Here is a 15,922-nt window from a genome sequence, read left to right on the forward strand (position 1 = left end):
ATCCATTAGATGGGGCGCCCAACGTAATTTCTGAATACTCCTAGAATGAGGCAGGGAGGTGGATATGTTCAGCTTTTTTGTCAAGAGAAGATCTACAACTGATTTAACTTGCACTAGGTGAACTGCTGAAAAGTCACTGAGGTCGTTCAAAATTAATTTATGAATCTAGGATTCAGTCATAGAAATCTCATCAAATCTTCTTCGATTTCTCTCTGCCCATATGTGGAATAGAACAAAAATAACCAGAGGAAGCCACAGCATATTACAGTGCACAACTACTGATTTTCTCTTCCACCAAGAGAAAAGGTTTTCAATTGAAGGAAAACCACTCCATCTCTGATCAAAATAGCTCAGCAGAGAGATCCAAATATTCACAGAGAACTCACACTCCAAGAAAATATGCTTGAAACTTTCCCCATGATTACCATAAAGGCTACACCTAGAGACAAAAGGGACAGCTTTGATGGAGATCAAATCATCTGTTGGAAGACATCCTTGTGCTAATCGCCATCCAAAAATAGACAATCTTGGATGAAGTTTTTTCTGCGAGATCATACGCCACCAACCATTTGCTGGATTTTTGTTTCTTAGCTTTTCCCAAGTTGAAGAGACAGAAAACTTACCTGATTCTGTTAAGGACCATATTCGACTGTCAGGCACATCCACAGATGGAATAGGAATCTTTGCAACATGATCATAGGATTCAAGAGAAAACATAAATTGAAACAAAGGAATATTCCAATTACCATCTACTAAAAATTCAAAGACTAGCGACGAGGGGCTGCCAACAATAGGTTGAAGAGGATTAATATCGTCCAACAGAGGAGTAGCACCAGCCAAACAGTCATACCAGAATTTGATGTTGGATCCATCTCCAACAATCCACCTTTCAGAGTCAGAAACAAACTCCCAAAACTTCTGTAAGACCAGAAATAATAGATGAGGAAAGAGGATACCTCTTTAGGCTGCCTTTGCTTGTCATAAATCTTCTTCTAAGGAACAAAGCAAATTCCAAGGAATCAGAGCGAATACACCAACAGAGCTTTGCAATCAATGTTAGGTTGACATCCCTTAATTGGCGAATGCCTAAACCCCCTTCACATTTTGGCTTGCAAACCTTGTCCCATTTTATTGTAATTGATTTAGAGTTATCTGCATCCCTGCTCCAGATAAAGTTCCTAACCATCGTTCCATTTGAGCAATAGACGAGGTAGGCCAAAGATAAATAGACAAATTTTGCAACGGAATGCCACTCATGACAGTCTTTACCAGCTCCACTCTCCCTGCCAGCGAAAGGAGTCTTCCTATAGCTATATCCATCAGAATATAATGATTTGTGATGTAAAAAAATAAATTCGAGTTGTGAAGTGGAATATTAAATAAGGATTGATGAATTTTATTCATTTTGACCTCTCATGTTCCTTTAGTAATTGTGTCAGACCCCACTTTCAATTAACCCAACTTTTCATTAGGAATACCGATGGTGTGAGTAAGACACGTATCTGTCTTACAAACCTACCAGGATCTCTGATAGCAGTACCTTAACATTTCACAATCTCACATCACAAACCAACAATAAATAGCGGAATCAGAGTATAGTAGTGGAATCATAATTAAAATGGGGAAATGTCTAATGATAATATAATAGCAATAACCGAGTTATTCTGTTATATTCATCCATAACATATATTATAAATCTCAAAAAAATATAAAATCTATAGTTATACCTAAAAGTATCAAAGCATGATGTACAATCTCACGGCGTGGCGTAAGCATAGTGGTTGCAAGCACAGTCTTGATCGTGCTCCCTCACTTCTGGCATCCACCAGTCACTCACACCATACTCTGACCCAGAAGATACTGGGTCATACACCATAGGCACCACGGTACCTGCATCATCATCTAAAAAGTGTGCATACGTGGGGTGAGCTTTCTAACTCACTCAATGAGGGGTGGGGTCAAGCACATCTAAGCAAGACAATAGTAATAATAATTTATGATGCGTGATAGTGAAAATTAAACACATAGTCCATGATGCTCGTGATGCAGTTCATTTATTTATTATCCACCTAACAATACAACTAAGTCTGGTAAAATGCTACAACGGCACATTAGGTTGTATCCTTCGTCTTGGGACCGCCATCGACTACACAAGGATATAAACCCTAGCCGTGAATAAAAGCCTGCCAGTCCCCGTATGCATCCATGGGTCACCCAGCAAACCACTGATAACCCCCTCCTGGCAGTCACAGCATCGGTAACACATCAGCCATGCCAGATAGCTTCCCGCCTCTAGCAACAAACACATCATACTGTGGGTGTGGCATTCTGAAAAGACACATTGAACATACGATAATGGATTATCCAACACCTCAACCCCTGTTGGCAAGGGTTTGTAGCATAAGGAGTGATACCTAACCACATATATGCTATATACCTTTATAATGATATAGTAGTATGGATTACACGATACTGGCAAGACCTCGACCACAAAGTGTAACCATCTCCAAATACAGTCCCGGGTACACAATATCAACGAGACCTGATACCTGAGACCGTTGCCTAACCTAGCATACATATCATAGTTGAGTACGGACTATGTGACACCAATACCAATCATCGGTCATGAAGCGTATCCATTTTCAAATGCAGCCCTGGGGTACACGATACCAACGAGACCTTGGCCATAAAGTGTAACCAGCGACTACAACTAACTCTAATGCACAACATACATACGACAATCACAGCACCGGTACCACCTCGGCCACACTGGATTCTGTCTCACACACACAACCATACACACGGCGATAAGGGTACCGGTACCACCTCGGCCACACTGGATCTTGTTATACATCTCCATACAATTCATATTATAATCGTAAAACGCCAAATGTAATATATCATCGTCGTATTTGAGCAATTACAATTAAACATATAATTCTAAGCATGTGCGTAATTTAATAATAATAAACATCCCAAGAATAAACATAGTCCATCCCTCACCTGGTTTTTGTTCAAGTGTGCTAGGGTTTAAGTATGGCCACCGGTCGATCAACTCAATTTTGACTTCGGGGTTCATGTGCGTCATTGTTCTAGGCACAAAGGGAACCAAACATCAATACACATCTGGAACATCAGGAGGGACCCACATGGATCACCCCCAAAGGGTATAGAAAAAATCCATCAGTGATAGTAATGTCACTGGAAACACCCACTAGAAACAGGGAATTTCCACCGGAAATATCAATCCTATTTCTAGTGGAACAGACAAAGAGCTCCTAAGGCTTTGAGGTTCACCAGAAATATGCCACCAGAAGCAGGTCCAATGTTTTCGGTGGCTTGCTTTCGGTGGTGGTACATGAGTGTTCAGCCATTTTGGGGTTTTTCGGCTCGGGCCCAATCATCGGGATTTGTTCCGTCGAGTTTTTAGAGAATGGCCCTAGCATCATTCTAATCTAATAAAATCTCAATTTCACTGAGCCATTTAGGAGATAAATTGATTGAATGATCGAAACCCTAGTTGGTCATTTGGCAATACTTGTTGCCAGAGCTCACCGGACTTGGTTCGAGCTCGACAACAACACTAGGAGGGTAGAATACGCATTCCATGACATCCACATGATTTGTACACTAAGATTCCATCCAAAATTAGCTTTTTCTAGGTCAAAATGAAGAGAGAGAATGGTGGAAGGGAGTGTACTTACCTCCGGCAACGATTCCGGCAACTAGGCGGCAGCCGACACCAAGGTAATCCTTCTTCCTTCTTCTTCCTCTTCTTCTTCTTCCTTTCTCTCCTCTTTCTCTCCTCCCTTACGTTGGACACAAGAGAAATAAGGAATTCATTCCTCATTTCTTACTTAAATGTTAATTTTTTTGGACCTTAGGGTCTGTTTGGTTGGACCCTAATAGAGTCGATCGGGTTATTATGACTTTCAGAGCCTGAGAACCCGACCACTTAGGTCCAAAAGGCCTTCACCTCATGAGAAAAATGTGGGAGATGATTTGGAATCATCCAAGACTGTTTATGACGCGAGTGGCGGGACCCACGGGTATTGACATCTTGATAGCAACCTATTAGGCTCACCGAAAACAGCCCACCGGATTCAAGCCCAGTGGATCCGGTGGCTTATTTTCGGTGCTCAAGACAACTTGTTATCTTGACTGCTTGCTGTCCAATAGCTGGTCTTGCATGGGTGGTTGCCCTCGGCCATACTCAGGGTCTTTCGGTAACTCCAGTATATGCCAGGATCCATATTTGAGGAGTCGGGTCACTTACCGTCTGGGATTAGAAGGTACGAATCCCCTCTAGTTAGACTGGCATGTGATGCACGAACACTTGGGGTCATCTCTCCCCCTTCGGCAATGGGTGGCCGTGAGCCAAAACTCGGTTGTGCTTCCGATCTCCGGTCTAAGACCTATACAACAATTCAAATTAGACCAAGTCAAGGCACGGGTGTAACAAATTGTGAGATTGAGTCTGTAATATTGTCATCTCTTTCTTTCTTCAAATATTTCTAGGATAGAATGTTACCCATTAGACACAATGGGTGAAAAAAAGACCACGCTACCCTGAGCTAAAGATACTCCACACACACTTCCATTAGCCCGTGCACTAGCATGTATATAGCATTCTATTGCCCTATTTCTAAAACACCTAGTTTGTTAGGCCACTAAGTTTATACATAGAGTACCTTCAATATCCTTCTTTGATGGCTTGGGTTGAGTCCTTTATTATTTATAATAATATGTCTAAGTTTGATAAATTATATAATATTTTATTAATCTTGGCGATCACCATATATTTCTTTATAATTTTCTGGAATAAAGGTTTTTTTTTTTAATATGTTCCATTATCTATGATGGAAATGTTAACAAAGTTACCCATGATGCTAGTTGGGCATCTGTGTTTATTCATTACTCGATTTGTTTCTACTTATGTGAGCTATGGCTTTTCAAGAAATATATTGATACCAAAGACTAGAGGAATCTTGCAAGATTTGTAGCAGGCAATGATCAAAGGGAGCAAATATGTAGAGATTTGGGTCAACTTTAAAGAACTAGTGGAGGTGTTAAATTTGGGCTCACAAGATGGATGGTTTTTTATGTATTATTCATGATTTATTATTATTATTATTATTATTATTATTATTATTTTTTGGTAACTTTTTTTTTAATATTAGTTTCACTAAAGTTGTGAATGTAAAGTAAAGACCTTGATTGGTAAACGGATCATTGTAACTTCTAGGACTGCTTGTTTGGAGGATGTATGAAACTTTAAAGAGGCTAAGATCTATAAGTCTTTCATAGTTTTAACACCCACTAAGTTGATACATGATAGGCCATTGAGATTTTCAAACACTGCCTTAACCACCAAGTTCGGTGGTCTACAACAGTTCTCGAAACGTCTTCGATTTCTTTCAAGCCAGATTTGATAAAATCCACTAGATCAGAGAAGTACACCAGAACTACTTAAGAGGTGAAGAGGATGCCTTCTTTTCCACCATGAGAACAGTTCATAAATAGATGGGAACCCTTGCCAACTCAATTCAAATACCTTAATGATATCCACCCATATACTTTTAGAGAATCTACAATGCAAAATAATATGACTAAGGGATTCAGATTCAATATGGCATAATGAGCAGAAACAAGTGACACCTTGCATTCCATAACCTGTTCATCTGTAGAGAGCCTCTCATGGACCACTTGCCACCCAACAACAAGGAGAAATTCCTTTCACCCGTATCATAGAGTACTATGGGGCGGGACCCTTTTGCGACCGAATCCCTTCCCAATCCGATTTAATAGAGAAGCAACCTGATTGTGTTAGGGACCAAACCCTACTATCCTGCTGTGGAATAGAAGGGAGAGGCATATTCCTAATCATGGGACATATTTGACGTAACTGAGGGAATTCAATTTGAAGGAGCTCCCATTTCCCATCACATATGAAATCTGTAACCTTAGCCTCAAGACGATGAACAACTGGAATAGTAATTGCCTCTTTGATCTTGGTCTCTAGAATCCACCGATCTGACTAGATATGTCAAAGCCATCTCCAACCACCAATCTCTCATTATATTATACAAGATCCCAAACTTTCCTAACCCCTACCCAAATAGAGGAGCACATAGACGATTTTTTGGGAGCACCAGATGTTGATAAAAATCGTCATCTTAGGAAAGCAATTGCTTAGGATTTACATTCTTCACAAACCAAGTGAATTTACGAAGCATACACACCAAAGTAATATCCTTTAGTCTGCAAATCCCCAAGCCTCCTTCTGCCTTCGGTCTACACACTTTTTCCCATCTAACTGCAATAGTCCTTATTGCCTCTGAGTCACCCGTCCAAATGAAGTTGCGGGTCCATCCTTCCGTTTGGGAAATCACCTCCTTTGGATAAATCAAAAAATTATGAATGGGAATACTTCCCATCACCGATTTAACAAGTTCCACACAACCCACCATGGATAACATTTTACTCTTCCAATCTGCCAAAAGAGCCTTGAATTTTTCAATCAACGGCATAATGAGGTCCTTCTTTACTATTCCTTTGAAAAATTTCACACCCAAGTACTTTGTTGGGAACCTGCACTCTAGGATATCAATAACTATCTTCATTCGCCTTTTTCATAGAAAATAAATTCTTCTCAAGTAGAGTTTTTTTTCTCTATATTGATGACTTGTCCTGAATAAGCCTAATATCTATCTAGGAAACTCTTGAGATACTTCACACCCCTTAATTCTGCATTGATGAAAATGAATATATCATCAGCATAAAGTAAATGGGTTGGGGTGACTACATTCCTTGGACCTAGAAGGGACCGAATTTTCCCTCTTAGCTTAAGCGATTGCAAGCTGCAATTGTCACACCTCGCCTCCACTTACCTGAAGTCTGGTGATATAGACACGCACACGTGTTCACAATCCATCCAGGATCCACGATGCAGTACTTTAAGTTCATAAGATTAGGAAATGAATCTAAGATCACATACTTATCATATAAATAAAATATATCAACTAATGATTTCTATTGATATTTACCGTATTTACACAAAAGAATGTTTTCACATTTGGATCATAAATACAGTTATGCCCCATAAGGCTACATCTGCTAAGGATAAAAAGAATCAAAAATAGAAGATGATACTCCCATCTTTAACATGCTTCAAATGCACAATCATCACACACACACACCCATGAAGCGGATCCTCAGTCACAATTTTCATAAGATTACCTGAATCAATATCTAAAAAAAATAGGGCAACAATGGGGGTGAGCTTCCATGAAGCCCAATGACGGGTAACACACAGATACACAAGGCATCATGACAATCCAAGAAAATGCAATAATATAAATATCCATGCCCAACCACATCAATATGAATGAAATTATATGAATGCAATGACATGATCCAATTATTATCAAACAATCCTAAATAACAAATTATAGGTCCAAAGTGTGATCAAACTTGAGAGTACAATACCAGAATGACCCACAACCTCAGTAACCGAAATGACCCACAACCTCGGCCATGTTGCACTCATGAGCATGACCATACACTCTCTTAGTTTATAGGTAGCAGTACTAGAATCTCCCACAACTTCGATAACCGGAATTGCCCATAACCTCGGGCATGCTGCACCCGGGTTATTTTCCTAGCTGAATATGATCTTGCTTGATTCATTTCACATGACAATCACAAAGTGTTCATACTTGGAAATGCAATACTAGAATCTCCCAAAACCTCAGTAACCGGAATGGCTCATAACCTCGGCCATGTTGCACCCACAAGCATGACCACATATGGTCTCAGTTCATGGGCATGCAATACCGGAATCTCCCACAACCTCGGTAACCAGAATCTCCCATAACCTCAGACAAGTTGCGCCCTGGGTTATTTTTCCTAGCCCAATGCATTCTAATATACCATAACACATTTCAATCACACACACACACACTCTCACCCTGAGCATGCAGTGTCGTTGGCACCAACCGTTGGCCACCCTGCACCCTAGTCACACACACACACACTCACCCTGAGCATGCAATACCGTCAGTACCAACCATTGGCCACCCTGCACCCCAGCCACACACACACACACATGCACAACTATAATCCACATTCTCATGCCACATCAACGCTTTTCACAAGGAACAAGATAATAATATGCAAAATGACATAATTTCACATATGCATTATGATACAAGCATTCCATAAAAGAATACAAAATCCCCTCACCTCGAGTCCTAAGTGATGATGGACCGCCGATGGCCTTGCACCGTGTCTCATCACCTCTTGGTTCTACTCCTAGAATACATAAGAATTTTAAGAAATAAATCACTCATAGAGAAATGAGTCCCTAGGCATATGTTCTAGCCTCATTTCCTATTTTTCTTTCCTTGAAATCGTTCTCAAATTGAGGGTTTTATGACTATAGGGATAATTTATATGTGGGGGATGTTCACCACCTTAATTAGCTTAGATTAAGTGTAATTAATGGTTTAATTAAGATAGGTTTAGACAGTGTATCCCAATTCCCTAAACTTTCAGTCGCGACTAAGCTAAATTTGGGGATTTCAGTTGAGGGTGTATGTGGTGACCACCAATGGCTTATGTGGTCACCCCAATCCACTATACATGTATTTAATTTCATTTTCCCCAACCCAATTTGTGGTTTGAATGGTGGGGTATGGAGGGTTTAGGTAAAACCCACCTTTTCTAGGGTTTTTGTTACCCAAATTGGGGATTTCACTAGGGAGGGCTCATGGACTCAAATTGATCCATCAATCTTGTTAGGATAGGTCTCTTACACTAAACCGCTCTCCCAATTTGTAGTTTTGACAAGTGGTAATGTGGGTTTTAGTAAATTTTTCCATTTCTAGGTTTTGTGTTGCTCAAATTGGGGTTTTTTTTTTTATGAAGTTTCCAATGGAAGAGGTTTATGCATCCAAAGTGAGAGAAAAACATGCTAGTTAGTCCCCCACACCGAATCCCCAACCAATTCGTACATAGGGCATGTGGGTAGGGAGATTTGGTTGGGGCGATTCTTCAATAGTTCAATAGAAAGTGAAAATGGAAGGGAGAGAGAGATGTGTGTGTGTGTGTGTGTGAAGACGAGTAGAGAGAAAACATCTTACCTTACTTGGTAGGAAAATCCTTGCTCCTCCCTTCTTCTTCTTCTTCTTCTTCTTCTTCTTCTCTTTTCTCCCTTCCCTTGCTTTTAACTTGGTAGGAATGAAAGAAATGGGAAAAGAGTCTCCATTTATAGTCACTTAAGTTAACTAACGGTTGTTTGAGAAAAAATGGGTTTTCACTCATTACCGGGTTATTTCGTCATTTGGCACTAACGGGCCCACCTCGGGGTGTCCGGATATGTTGATTTATTCCCCAATATGTTGTCCCAACTATTGGGATTGAGTTTGAGTTACCTAGGTGTGAGGGGTCGGGCCCCATAGCCAAATAACCTGATTTTGACTGGTATAACTCACCGGAGGTTTTCACTGATGAAAGCCGAATTGGTCCCTTTGTGTGGAAATGGATATTTAAGTTGAACGGGTCCTTTCTAAGGTGTTTCCAGTATGTGAACCCCACCCCTTGGTGTATTTTACTATTAAAGCTCGGGCAAATCCACAAGTTACTAGTGGTTGTCACCCGGGTTGCATTACCTATGTCCAAAAGTTTAAATTTGGTCAGGATTTTGGGCACGGGTGTAACAACAATAGGGCACCTCTTTTGCAATAATGAATAATATTGGAGACATCGGGTCACCTTGACGAAGGCCACGCTCCACCCCAAAGAAACCCATTGGTCCACCATTTATTAAAACCGATAGTCTCATTGAAATTAGATCTAATGAATTCAATCAATTAGGATTTGGGAGAAACCAAATTTCAGCATCACATCAAACAAGAAGCTCTAGTCAATCATGTCATATGTTTTTTGAATATCAAACTTGAGTGCCAAACCACCGTAAATGTCTTGGAATGCATCAAATTTGCTAGCTTTGATGCCATACACATATATTTGAAGATATGATTTTACCTTTCTAGAAAACACCCCTTATTCCTCTGAATTCAACGTTGGAAACAAAGTAGACAATCTCATATTAACAATTTTTGGGATAATTTTGAAAAAGAAATTTCCAAGCCAAATCATTCTAAACTCTCCCTCCTTTACTTCACCCGTCACCTTAGGAATTAGGGTAAAATTTTTGAATAATACCTCTGGTGATGATACCTTATAAGGAAATGTTCTGAATATCAGACTTCAGGACCTGTAATACTCCAGCACAAACGAAAGAACGAGCCAAGGATAGTGATCGAAGATGTCGTGTCCGACATAGCTACAAACTCATTAGCTGAGGTGGTACTAAATTGGCCAGGTCCTCTTTTTTCATGAGAGAAAAGAGTAGAGTTGAAATCATCCAATACCATCCATGGAACTGCAAAACCCGCAATAGAGCAAAGATCTTCCCGTAATTACCTTCTCTCCACCTTAAAAGAAATATATTGTTGACCTCCACTTTTAGAGTCAACCGTTGATTTGAAGACAAAGGCACAACTGGTCTTATAATTTCCTCCTTCCATAGCACCCATATATTTGGCACTCTGTCAGTTCTTAAAATTGAGTGGTGCTCCACAGAGCAACCCAACGATGAGATTCTCTTGTATCTACTGGTGGTTCAGCAAAACAAACCATCATAGCATTGTAAGACCTGATCAAGTTACACAAAGAGTCTTTTGTGCGTTTATTCTAGATACCTCTAACGTTCCAGAATAAAATCCTCATAAATTATACAGAGGAAGAAGATTGCCCAAGGCGGCCGGAGGAACCCTTTCCTTGTAAAGAGTCTTTTCTGCGTGTATTCTAGATTCCTTTAACGTTCCAGAATAAAATTCTCATAAATTATACTGAGGAAGAAGATTGCCCAAGGCGGGAGGAACCCTTTCCCTACAAGGACTGATCCACATTAGTCACTTTCTAAACCCTTGCACTACGACGAAGGGCTGAAATAGAGGTTTGACTAGGAGACCCACTATGGCGGCACACTTGAGTAAACCCCTCCTATGATTGAGTGTCAGCTTGATCCTCAAGATCATAGTGGACCACCATTGTTCTTCCATTTTTAGTGCATGCAACTTCAGTCATCATACATTGGATATGCGTTTGAGCATTCACATTCCCCTCCTTCATCATGAATTGGACCCATTGCCAAGTTGGCATGCATAGAAGACACTTCATGGTTCCCAATGTTAGATTGACTCTCACATGACCCTCCCACACTTGATTCCACCTCTCTAGCTACCAAATCAAGAAAAAGGCCTGATTTGTAGGAGCGTGATGTAGGCCCAAGCCCATCAAGTCAAGGCCTAATACCGTATAGCCTATTTGACCCACTTGAACAAAGGCCATGAAGAAACCAAGCAATAAAGAAGTTGGCCCACACCCTTAGCCAAATTCATCATTGGGAGTCCCTAAGAGATTCCTTTAAGTTCCTCTTGCTCTTCCCGATGTCAAGAAACTTCTCTTTCCTTGAAAACTGCAAAAAAAAAAAAAACTACTTGGAAGTCGCTACTCATCTTGAAACAAGAATCAAACTATTGAGTCTTGCATCAAGGTATTAGAGATCTCAACTTTTGCATCAAGGTATGGGAGACTTCAACAAATGGAAGACCTCAACAACTTTTCTTATTTCTAGATTTCTATTGAGTTTTATTTCCCTATATATTTTTTTATTGGTCCATGTCATAACTTGAAAGTTTGAAAGATATTGTAGTCTCCTAGGTAAATATTGTAGTCCTATATATGGAGAAAAAATTTTGAGTTGTATATATATATATAATTGAATTAAAAAAAAAATTCAAAGTTGATTCTTGCGAACCTTGCAGAGTTCCTCTTATGAAACCAAGTTAAGTTTTCCACTCCTTGAAGAGATTGGGCTTTCAATCAAACTAGAAGAGAGAAGAGCTCCTCTTATGAAACCAAATTAAGTTTCTCCATTCCTTGAAGAGATTGGGCTTTCAATCAAACTAGAAGAGAGAAGAGCTGAGCCTTCAACTTTGAAGAATTTAAGTCACAATCTCTCAAAGATCCAACCTAGAAAAGTTGACTCTTTGAGCTATTGACGTTTCCAAAGTTGGATCTTTGTAAGTACAGTATCTTTATGGTCATTTTAAGCTATCTTTCACCCAAAATCTCTATATTTTCTATTTCACAACAGTTGTATTTCTGCCTCTTGTCTTTGATGCTCAATTTGAATCATCCTAAATTGATATCAGAGTAGAGAGTTATCCTCAAATTACTAGTCATAGGTCATTCTATCCGAGATTGGTTCTTGTCGACAAAAGCAAGTATTCTTCCAATCCTTAAATTCAATCAATCCCATGAGAGAGATTGCATCAGAGAGACTTTTCCCACATATGTAGGATGCATAAAATCATGCTTTCCCAAAGAGGAAACATTCTGATTTTGAGTGATGAGGATCTCGCTAGCTGTGCTTGAGTTCACAAGACTCCTTTTCCGCTTAGGAGTGATCACCGGCCGCCACTCTTGTCGCCGACAAGGGTGAATGGGTCACTTGCGTCTTTGCTCCTCCATCATCTCCATCACCTTCTCCTTCATTGAGCAGGTATCCACCCTATGACCATAACGACTGCAATTAGCGCACCGAGAAGGTGGATTTTCAAACACCACTTGTTGTTTGAACACAAAGGATTCTGATAAACCAGGTTGCTCCCATTCCACATAAAATTCCTCCACCCTTCGCACAGAATCATCAATATCCGCACACACGCATACAAAGTGGTTCATACATTGAGTCCCTGGTCTTTTGATCATTAGCCACCAGATGACCCACAACTTTTGCCATCGAGAGAATGATCTCCTCATCCCAATATTCCTAGGGAAGGTCAGAGAAACAAATCCATGTCAGCCTTTGAGTTATGTCCTTTTGTGAAATATAAAAGTCTTACCTCCATTGCTAAAAGCAAATTAGTTAATCCTCCACCCTCACCGGTCCCCTCTTCTAGATCATTGTCATATAAGCTTCAATTTAGAACTTAAACATAATATACTACTTACTCGAGATCTCAGCTCCATAGATTTCTCCAAATTCCAATTGTCCCTAATGAAAGAGCGTAGAAACTCCATTGGTATTGATCTAAAAATTCACTCTGCCTAGCAAGGTAAAGTGAAGCTTGTCTAGCTGCCGATAATATGGCCATTGCGTAATTTTAAGCCATATAAATGCCCCATCTTTAACTGCAGAAGGCAGACTATCAATCACTAGAAAAGCAGGTCTCCCTTCCACCTAGGTAAAGTACATCTAGCCGCATTCTCCAACTCAGCCGCTACATGGTTAGATTGAGTACCCTCAAGATCCCTCTCTACCTCCATGTCCTCTCCTACCTCCTTTCCAAAAGGGTATTGAGTATAGAAGCCACATGGAAATAGATGAGTCTCCTACCACAATAGGATCAGCTAGCCACCGTTCCACTCCAAAATCTCTTACTCCACTTGCAGCCTCCACCACACTAGAATCAGTATCAACAGCCACCAACAAGTTTCCCATAGGGGGAGCTCAGTACTAGAATTCTTTATTGGTATGATTCCGATATTTAGCGGGACAATTCCTGATTTTGTTCCCAGATTGAAACCCTTATATTGGACAAATCCAAATAGTTACAGCCTAATACTTATACTGGGCTGGTCAGAATAGGTGTCAGCCAAAACTGATACCATATCCAATACCTATTCCTATGCCCATGTTCACGATGTTTGCATTTGCATCACTTTTTTTTTTTGTGGAAGAGACCCTAAAAACCCCATGTTCACCTCTCTCTCTCTCTCTCTCTCTTCAACAATATTTACAAACTCTTCCATGCCCAATGAGTTGCATTTCCCCATTAGTTTAAAATAAGCCAAAGACTCAATATACTTGTTAATGAGAATTCTATTCCAACTTAGGAGCTTAGTACCAAAATTCTTCATCGACGATATGTTGGTGTCAGGAGTATTTTCGAGTACATCACAACCATACTGCCAAAATTTATTGTTTGGGAGTTATGGTGGGAAAGGAATAGTAGAAGAGATGGTGAAGGGTCTCATGTCGTAGCTACCATCATTGAGAGGATTAAAGATTGTGAGATCACTTATGCCACTAAATTCTCTAAATTCATTTCTTTGAGAAATGACTTTATTTTACTTGTATTTATTTCCAATCCTCCTATTAGTCAGGTTAAGGCTCTCGTTCTTATTTACCGATGCCCCCCCTTTAATACTGTAAAACTGAATGTGGATGATGCAAGGGGAATCTGGGTATTTTTGGTGGGGGACACACTAATAGAAACATAAATAGGAATGTTCTTGTAGCATTCTCTAATTTTTATGGGGTATATACAAATTTAGTGGCTGAGTTGAGAGCCCTTAGACATGGCTTGAGATTATGTGAGGATTTTAGTCTCTCTTATTTTTATATTAATTCTGACTTCTCCTTGATTTTGTAGCCCCAAAAATCCTATATTTTGTGGAGTTGCTGGTATTGGTTTTAGGAAGTAATCAACCTCTGTAATTCCCTAAGAGCCGAAGTCTTATTTTCATTTGGGAAAACAATAGAGCAGCCCGTTAGCTAGTTTTGCATGCGAGCCTACAATAAATTAGATTTTCCATGGTGGCGGTTTTATGAGTGATAGAGTGAATTGTCTCTCTCGGGTTAGCATAAGGCATGTCATGTCCCCTTGTAATTTCTTTATTAGTTTCATCTTTAATATAACCCTAGGAGCTTCCCTAGTTCCTAGGTAATATTCAGGTTTAAAAAAAAAAAAAATGAACCACATGGGAGTTTACGATTTGATTTCTACTTGACCAAAGGAAGTAGATAGTGGTAGCAATGACACTAAAGCACCACCGTTTATTAGAGGAGGAGTGTAACTTAGAGTTGATTAAATGTTGAACAAGAGATATGATGGTGCAAAAGGGGAGGTGATGCACCCTTAACCCCAATGGACCTGCAGCCCAAATTCTATTACCAAATTCACAGTCAAAGAAAACATGCCAAATAGACCTACAAGAGGTGTTAGATCTTATTTAGGGTTTCACATCACACCCTAAATGATTCCCATACAGACAACTAGAACATGATATCAAATTAAAATAAATGTTTGAATCAAAACGTAAATGGTTCATACCTTTCACCTAGTATGCTAAAGGCGACCGATGTTGGTCACTCTCACTTTCCCTTTCTTGGCTATGGATCTTCCATAGCCCCTTAGACCTCCTTGGTTCTCTCACTTTAGTGGTAAAGTGGGGGAAGAGTGAATGATGGATGTAGGGACCCAAAACCTGGTATTTATAATACTGTCATATGCCAAAAAACCTAAACCACAACGGGTTGGGTTAGCATATCCCTAAACTTGAGAGTGGACTAAACCAGTTCATGCAACTCGACTCTCACCCATTTAATCAACCCGAATAATTAATTACGCCTAAAAATCCAACAATCTCTCACTTGGGCTACATTAATTATAAGGATGTCTTTTAAATTGGTATGGTCATATAATCTCATTACATTAACTCTCATACTGTTATTCAGTTGAAAAATCACTCACATCGAACAACAGCAGAAGATACACCTCAATATGCGGCTTACAACTTTTTGTTATTACAAACATAAGTAAATTTCTCAACATGAATCTGTGTAAGATATTAACATGGAAATATTTTGACAAATCCTCAAATAACTCTGTTGTCATCCATTGAGGTCCTTAATTGTGATATTAACCTTTACTATGACAAATCGCCTTTGATCTGGGGCCAATATCTAACTATGGCTTTTCGCCTATAAAATTTGGCAAACATTGCTTTTGAGCTATGGCAAATACTGCCTTTTTAACTATGGGCAATCACTGCCTAAAACTGT

General features: G+C 39.7%; 1 long non-coding RNA gene and 1 pseudogene across 1 annotated transcript; both read right to left on the bottom strand.

Annotated features, from left to right (window-relative positions):
• Window positions 1–1,754: 1,754 nt before the first annotated feature.
• On the bottom strand, window positions 1,755–9,219 carry LOC122062674. Its single transcript, XR_006135055.1, has 3 exons — window positions 9,144–9,219; window positions 8,245–8,313; window positions 1,755–1,902 (listed from the first exon to the last, which is right to left on the bottom strand). It is a non-coding gene; the product is annotated as an uncharacterized LOC122062674 (long non-coding RNA).
• Window positions 9,220–12,579: 3,360 nt separating this feature from the next.
• LOC122062673 overlaps window positions 12,580–15,922 on the bottom strand; it is a 32,987-nt pseudogene continuing 29,644 nt past the window's right edge.

Source organism: Macadamia integrifolia, unplaced genomic scaffold (assembly GCF_013358625.1).
Source record: "Macadamia integrifolia cultivar HAES 741 unplaced genomic scaffold, SCU_Mint_v3 scaffold1082, whole genome shotgun sequence".
NCBI classification, from domain to species: domain Eukaryota; kingdom Viridiplantae; phylum Streptophyta; class Magnoliopsida; order Proteales; family Proteaceae; genus Macadamia; species Macadamia integrifolia.